The sequence below is a fragment of the Gossypium arboreum genome, chromosome 6, assembly GCF_025698485.1.
Source record: "Gossypium arboreum isolate Shixiya-1 chromosome 6, ASM2569848v2, whole genome shotgun sequence".
Taxonomy (NCBI): domain Eukaryota; kingdom Viridiplantae; phylum Streptophyta; class Magnoliopsida; order Malvales; family Malvaceae; genus Gossypium; species Gossypium arboreum.
Genome location: NC_069075.1, coordinates 65740097 through 65748874, shown reverse-complemented (window position 1 = coordinate 65748874; position 8778 = coordinate 65740097). Strand labels below are relative to the sequence as shown.

The 8778-nt window shown below is 35.7% G+C and overlaps 1 non-coding gene across 1 annotated transcript; it reads left to right on the top strand.

Annotated features, from left to right (window-relative positions):
- The first annotated feature begins 1232 nt into the window (after positions 1–1232).
- On the top strand, positions 1233–1338 carry LOC128294509 (small nucleolar RNA R71). The gene has a single exon (XR_008284818.1). It is a non-coding gene; the product is annotated as a small nucleolar RNA R71 (small nucleolar RNA).
- Positions 1339–8778: the final 7440 nt, after the last annotated feature.

The following is an 8778-nucleotide window of genomic DNA, read 5'->3' as shown; positions in this document are numbered from 1 at the left end:
TATTCAATCCAAAATTCATACTTTCGCAAAATTACACTTTTACCCCTAATATTTTAACTTCTTTACAATTTAGGCCTTAAGCTCGCAATTTGAAATTTAAGCAATGTCATCCACATTTCATGCTAGTTGAATGCACTAAGGACCTTTATCAATCCATACAAATAAACATTTCACAAATTTACCATGTATTTTTCTATTTTTATAAATAAGTCCCTAAATGACATTTTCATAAAAAATCCCTTTACAAAACTTGTTTATTTAACAACAAGAACTCATAATCTTTCATTAAAATTCAAGAATCATGCAAACTCATTCATGGAAAAACCCTAAACCTTTAACATTTTTTCAAATTAGTCCCTGGGCTAGCTAGATTATGCTACAACGATCCCGAAAACATAAAAATCATTAAAATGAGCTCAAAATTCACTTACATGATAGCACTAAAAGTAGCTGAATGAAGGAACCCTAATATGGCTTGCTAACCTTTAATTTTCAGTGAAGGCAACATTTGGGGAAGATGAATGAATTTTGTTTTAATTATTTTAACCTTTATTTACCTATTTACATTTTTAACCTTTAAAAATATTCATAATTTCAATAAAACCAATCCATGAATATTCGCTAACTATATAAATGTCTATTTACCATCTAAGTCCTCTTATATTAAAGTTTCATAGCTATTTGATACCTTTAGCTACTAGAACTCTACTTTTTCACCTTTTACGATTTAGTCCTTTTCACTTAATTAAGCATGCAAATGTTAAAATTTATTAACGAATTTTTTATGACTCTGATAACATACCATAGACAATAAATAATAATAAAATAATAATTTACTCATTAGATTTGTGGTCCCTAAACCACTATCACTATTTCACTAAAAACAGGTTGTTATAGTTCATATCCTTGGTGGGATTGTTAATATAGTGGAAAAGTGTTTGTCTCCTCCATATATAGATGATACACTATTTTTGGATTCGATTCGATTGATTTTTTCCATTAGCTATTAATATTTGTCATCCTCATAGACAACTTTGACCGTAGATGGTCTCTAGCCATATGTGTGTCTTTCAGTTTGCTACTAGCACGAGTTCATTGCCATATTTTTTATTAGTTCGTACGCATCATCATATGTTCTTTTCATTAAGGCACCTCCTGCTGCTTCATCTAATCCTGGCCTTGAATGCGCATACAACCCATTATAGAAAATTTGCAGTCATAACCACTAAGGTAATTCGTGGTGTGGACATTTCTAAATCAACATCTTAAAACACTCCCATGCTTTATGAAAGCTTTTCCCCTCAAATTGTTTAAACATAGAAATTTTCCTTCTGAGCTGGTCCGTCTAGCTAATGGGGAAGAACTTTTTGTTGGAATTTCCCTGCGAGTTCGTCCCATGTTATGATTGATCTTGGTGCTGGCAAATCGAACCAAGAAAAGCTGTTATCAATTAATGGAAAGGGGAACAACTGAAGACGTTAACTTGGAGGAACCATTTTAGATGTTAACTTGGATCTTCTGTCATTGTTCCTTGAAACTGCAAATTATTCTAGATAGTCTAGATCGTAGTTAGCTTGATCTCAAAATTATTGGCCCTGATGACTGGCCTCGTTATACTCCCTTAAACAATATCAAGATTCGGTAGCGCATATTCCCTCAGAGTCCTTTCGTTATGTGCCATGAGATTATTTTCGGGTAGTTGTGGTGGTGGTGGATCTTCTAAATTGTTATTGTTAGCCTTGTTGAATAATGGATTCTCATGTAAGGGTAAATTACCTCCACCAAGTAACGAATTACGCATTGGTTGTTGCTATTGTTGCTATTGTTGCTATTGTTCTCGATGATTCCTTTGGATTATTCTTTCTAGATCTGTGACTGGCTCAATAGGTGTTCCCCTACTACTAGTCATACACTAAACCCAAAGAGAAAAGATTAATAGAAAAAAATAAAATAAAATGATATTTATAACCTAAAAATTTCCTAATTATTCTATTAATATGTAAAAATTAAAATTAATATAGTGACGCTACTTCCCCAACAATGGTGCCAACAACTTGACCACCTCCGGATATACCAACGTCTAGAGTAGAAATCCTGTACAAAATATATGAAAGGTGGTATACACAAGTTGATGCGAGCGCGCCCAATGGTTCAGCTAGTTCGAGTAAAGATCATCTGACACTACCACAAGGCCCTATCACCCGAGCTCGAGCTAAGGCTTTCAAAGATTCTATTTCAGCTCTTGTAGCTCGAATTTGGGATGAAACTCACCCACCATGATGAGGAAGCTTATATTAACTCTTCTAGTTCACCTTGCAACTTGCTACTAGTTCAGATTCAGCTCATGTCCAGCTCCCCAGCTCGAGTCTAGCTTACGAGTCCTAGCCTAGCTTGAATTTAGCTCACGAGCTTACCCCCAGCTCATCACTAGCTCATGCACCTATATCTCGTTTCAGCTCAATTGAGCTCCTTTTTATTTTTCCAGCTTTGCATTTTTAATTAATTAAATAAATTGCACGTTACTTTTAGCTCAACAAATATTAAAGTATTTAATTTGTCCAAAAATCAGAACATGAAATTAATGTGTTATGCTACAACAATTTAAAGTGTCTAAATTAGGACGAATTTATTTCTTGTTATTTAGTGCAGCCGAATTTAATGTGTCTTAGTTCCAACATGTTTTTAATTTGTCCTAGCTTATTACATGATTTAAATGTGTCTTTGAGCTACTGGAATTAATGTGTCTAAGTTGAATTAATGAGCTGAATTAATTTAGGTGCAGGTACATTGCAGGGATGTCATTAAAGCTAGATAGCTACTGTTTTCTCTTCTCCAAGAGGCATGATGGTTCGGTTATTGCAACAGCCACCTCAACCTGCTGTTTGTTCTTTTCAAAGTGTCCGGTCAGCTCTCCAAAGCAATTTGAATGTTTTCACATTTGCTGAACATTCCTTTCACACCTATAGGCTGTTCGGCTTAGTGTGTTCATACAAGGGAGGCTGCTCACATTCGGTTTCACACTTAAAGGTCTATTGAGGTGCTTCAAGTTGCCTTTAATTAGCTCAACACTTTTCAGCTAACCAAGGCTGTCCAATTAATGAAGTACACCCCCTTGGCCGAATTCAAGCTTGCCCATTCAGCTCATTTCAGCTCCTCCATAATTATTCAGCTACTAGAAGCTTCAAGAGGCTATCCATTGACGTTTTCCATGGCTGAGAAGTTTCAAGGAATTTTCCTAAATATATTCTGGAATTTTCTAACTTAATTAGGCTGAAAACAAAGGCTGTTCAGTTAGCTTAAGTTGGCTATTTAGCTAGCCTTCTAAATGCTATAAATAGCTAGTTCATTTCTTTGTTTAAAAACTTTTGACTCTTTGTTAATGTTATGCTGCCAAAATTGTGAGGCAACTTTTTCTCCATTTCATTCAAAGATTCGATTGGCTTTCCTAGCGATCTAGCTGCATCAACCGTTTCCTTTGTTGAACCCGAACTTATTACTACCCGTAGTGTGGCGTTCGAACAATATCGAGGTTCCTATCTTGTTAGATAGTGGGTCGAGGTTTCCTTCACCAAACCTAAATTGAATTCAAAGGGCCTATAAATAACGGGTCGATACCATATCGGTATTGGTTCTTGTTTGCACTTTTTATTCAATCCATATTTCTTTTAAACCCATTTCTTCTTTACCAAATCGAACCTAAACCGACCAATTCGTTCATATCCCTTCGTTCATACCATTTCATTCCTACCATTTCGTTCGTACCCCTCTTTCTTCTTTGGCCATTCCTTCAACTCAACTAAACTAATGTAACTTCTTGTCGACGATCGGGCAATCACTAATACGACTTGACTCACCCGAGGCGGATCGTATCACAAGTATACAGGTCAAGTTGTAATATAGTTACAATGGACTAGGTGAGTACTTTGAGGATCGTACCTAAGGGAGGCAAGCACTAAATTAATTCTAACCTAAACATAAAAAGATCTAATTAGTACTTTAAATTGATCATATTACAATGAATAAAAAGAAAGGTTTTAGTAATCTAAACAAACAATAACAATGAAGGAAATAATAGAAATAAATAAATCATGAGAAATCAAATAGTAAAATATATATCAAACCTGGGCATGGGTGATTAGCTCGCTTCAGTAATCATAACCAACTGTTGCTTCTAGCATTCTTGTTCAATCAACTAGTCAATGCCCTAGCAGGATATTCCGATCTTTCACTAAAATACTGAGTGGATAAGAACTACTTATCTCTCAACCTCACAGTCTAGACTGGTTCAGGGATAAAGTGTTCACAGATAGACCATACCATTTTTGGGTTAATTCTCACCTTGATGACTTCCTAGGGTTGTCAGGCCTAGGGTTTTAAAATCTTCCTTTCCTGAACAACTGATCTATTAAGAAAACCCTGCAAAATAGTTAATTAATCAAACCTCCACTCACTAATCCCCCACAAGAGGATTAGTTCCTCATGGATCTAATAAACAATATAAACTTGATAGAAAGAGTAAACATGAATAATAATTCAAGAGCATAAAGTTTAGAAGAAGCTTGATTTGTATTAGAATTTATCACAGAATCCTCACAGGGTTTGATTATGTTTCACATGTAACGCCCCAATTTTCAGGAATTCTGTGAATGTTGGCATAGGTTTAATTATGTTAGTGGGCCTCTAGAAAGCCCAAACTTAAGATAGAACCCAACAATTTTAGTTAATTTTTGTTCCATAAGAAAAAGGGGGTGAAATTATGAAATAGGACCTATGTGAAAATGTTTGAAAATGCTATAGGCTAAATTGAAGTGGCCAAATAAATAGGAGTGCAAAATAGGAGGATTTACATGACAAACCTCCCATTTTACATGAAGTGGCCAGCCATCATGTTGTTGTAGACAAAATGTACACTTGATATCCATAATTTATGGTACAAATTGATACAAATTGATAAGGTTAGGTAAATGTTCAATGATAATAGGTTAGGTAAATGTTCCATGATAATGGGTTAGGTAAATGTTTCATGATAATGGGTTAGGTAAATGTTTCATGATAAGAATTTCATGTCTTTTGTATTAAAGAATTAAATGGATGAAATATGAAGTTTTATTAAAAGAAAAAGGGGTGAAAAGAACAAAGTTTTGTCCATCTTTGTTCATCATAGCTGAAAGTTAGAGAAGAGAAAGGAGAGGAGAAAGCTCTTGAGTATTTGGTCATTAGGAGGAGGAAAATTGAAGGTAAGTTCTTGGTACCTTGCTTCTATTTTGAGGTTCATGAGTTCTTCTTGATTCTACCTTAACTCTTGAAGTATATTTTGATTTTTAGTTGTGTTGTGAGCATTTAGTCATAACTAAAATGAAGGAAATGGTTGTTGTTTCATGTTCTTTTGATGAAAAATGGAAGATAGGTGAAGTTAAGCCAAACAAATGAGCATGCATGTGCCTTAGATGTTAAAGGGAAAAATCAGCTAACATGTTGTGCTTTAAAATGATGAAATGGAGATTATACTTAAGTAAAATCATAGATATGTGATGATTGATTGGTGATATACATGTTTAAATAACATGCATGCAAGGTATGTGTGAAAGAGTGATTTGGTAATAAATCTGCTTGGGACAGCAGCAGTAACGTGACTTTGGAAAATCACCATAAATTGTGGGAGATGAGTTAGAAGCTGCATAAATTATGTAATTAAAGCTTAATGAGTCTAGTTTCAAATGGAATAAACGAGAATATATTTTGAATTCTGTACAATGAGACATTTGATTCGTAATAAAGAGTGGTTAGATTAGTCAAACAGTGAAACATGGGAAACTTTAAGAAAAATCTGGTATTGATTGGCCAAACCAAAAATTCTGAAAATTTTATGGATAGAAGATATATGAGTCTATTTTCAGGGAAAATTAACGGCACTTGATTTGGAGTTTCGTAGCTCCAGTTATAAATAATTTAGTGACTGTTGCTCAGGAAGACAGCTTGCAGTGAAATTATGATTATGTGGTAAACATTGACAAAAATTTGTTAATGAGTTGCTTATTGTTTTCTTATAAGCTTACTATGATCTGTAGGTGTGGTTGGCCGAATATTGTAAGGGGTTAATACGTAGTTTGTATTTGAATAGTTAGATTAACGTGTTAGTAATCCAATTGTAGGCGGTTCGTGTGTGGATCTCGTCAGCATATCGTCGCAAATAGGTGTGTAATTGACACCCTCTCATAGACTAGATTGGCAAAAGCGAAAAGCCGAAATGCCGAAAAGTCGGTATTTTGGGAATTTTGATGTCGAATGCTCGTAAAATAGTTGGGTTTGTATATTTGGTAATCTAAAGTAATAAACTGCAGACGCTGCGATTTCATACATTTTGATAATTTGGGCTTAATGGGCCAAAGATCGGGTTCATGGGCCAACGGGCCCAATTCGGTAAGTATGCGCGGTAAGTGTTTTGATAGTACGTAAATAGTTAGGATATGCATGAAAACCCCGAAAGTAGCTAAATTACTATAATACCCCTATGTATGGAAAATTATCATTATACCCCTAGGTGCAAAATTACGTTATACCCGTAGGGTTAATTTTGACCGAAAAGCATAGCGATCGATTACGTATGATGTATGCCATGATTATATATCTGCTGCATGGGGACATGGGTTATATTATGGAGGAAGCGTTCGGTGGCTATGCCACAAATATCGATCTGGTGGCTCGCCACATATATTCGATACGGTGGCTCGCCACGATTATCTGTATCTGGTGACTCTGTCACATTATTCATTCGCGACCATGCTGCAAATTACGTGGTGTGTAGCGGTTGGGTGGGTTGAGTTGTCTCCCCACACGTGTAAGGTTGGTATGGGGTGTATACGGTTGGATATGTTTGGGTTTCGCATAAACATGTAATATCTGCTCGCTACGTTACATTATGGGCCTATGGGCTTTATTTTGAATTCATTCGGGCTAAGGCCAACTTATTCTATTTCGTGGTTTAGCCGATATAGGCTATGGTTGGGTTAATTTACACATCGAGTTTCCCCAAACTCACCCCTTTTATTTTCATCCACGCAGAAATCCCCAACCATAGTGGGCTTGGAGTCGTGAGGGAATTCGGAGTGGCCACCCATTCGAAAGTTTGATTTTCTTCCGTGAACTGGACATCCTTTTAATTACGTTTGAGGTTTTGGGCTTTTAAATGTAATAAGGTCGCTTATTTATTTTGATGGTTTTAATATGTATTACTAAGATAGGTAATACTTATTTTAACTGTTGAAATTGGATAGCTTTAGGGCGAGTTTTCAAAAACAACAGTTGATTTCAAAATAACACGACAACAAGCAAAGCTTCCGCAATGAAAGTATTTTCCAAAATTAATCACTTTTCCCAAAAAATGACTTAATCGAATCGGTTTCCTAGAAATATCCATGACGTTAAGGTGTGGCAATGGCGGTATGCATGTCTAGGATTGGATCCGAAGGGAGCTTGGTACTTAAGCAGTCCGATGGTGTAACACCCCAAACCCGTGACCGTCACCGGATTTGACCACAAGGTGTTACTGGGCTTACTTCCCTTATTTCTCTCTTGGAAATAATTAATTTACATTCGGCGAGTTGGCTAATCTGCGTCATTGTTACCTTAAAAATCATATCTCGAGTTCCAGAACACGAAAATCAGTTCCGTAAATTTTCCTGAAACTAGACTCATAATTCCATCTACACATTTTTCTAGAATTTTGGTTGAGCAAATTAGTACAGTTTATTAGTTAAAGTCTCCCTGTTTCAGGGTTCGACTACACTGACCTTTGCGCACTACGACTTGGATATCTTCCTGTACAGGGCTCCAAAACTTATGCCGTTTGTTTCTAAAGAAACTAGACTCACAAAGAAATCTGTACATATAGAGTATGACTTCTAATTCTCTCTGGTTAATTTATAGTGAATTTTCAAAGTCGGAGCAGGGGATCCAGAAACCGTTCTGGCCCTATTTCACGAAAACCTGATTATCTCTTAAAATCCGACTCATATGACCGTTTCGTTTCTTCCATATGAAAGTAGATTCATCAGGGTTAAATTTCATAATTTATTCACTATTTAATTCTACTTCTACTATTTTTAGTGATTTTTCAATCTCACATCACTGCTGCTGTCAGCATCTGTTACTAAGGCAAACAATGCCTATTTCATAATTCCTCCATGACCCAACTAATCATCCATCATTCATATCACAAATTATGACCACCTTATCAAAATTGAGATTTTTAAGACTCATGAATAAGTGTTTTGGAACCAAATCCATCCAACCATATGGGCCATTTTCGCATGGCTAAAGTTTACAACCCAAATTTCAACAAAACAAAATAGCCTATACATGCCAAATGTTCTCCTAGATCGACTAAGAAGACAATACCAAAGATTGCTTGCGGTGTGATGACTTCGTTGACAGTTCCGAGCACACAAAAGAGACGAGTCCACGAGACCTAAAATGGGTGACAAGAAAACACCGAGTGAGTTTATAACTCATGAAGTCATAAGCACTTTACAATTATCCATTAGCTAAATTCATCACAAAGTGAAACAATGAAACAAGGCTAATTGTTCCATCCATATCGAACTATACCATAGTTCCTTAGACCTTCGGTTCAATCTCGTACCAAGTCATACATTCACATTTCATATTCTATTCAATAAGATATTTGAGTCATTTTTATACACCAACTCATTTTCACCACAATCATACAATTGTAATCATCACATAGATTTAGAGCTTACCAAGCTCAACCCGAAACAT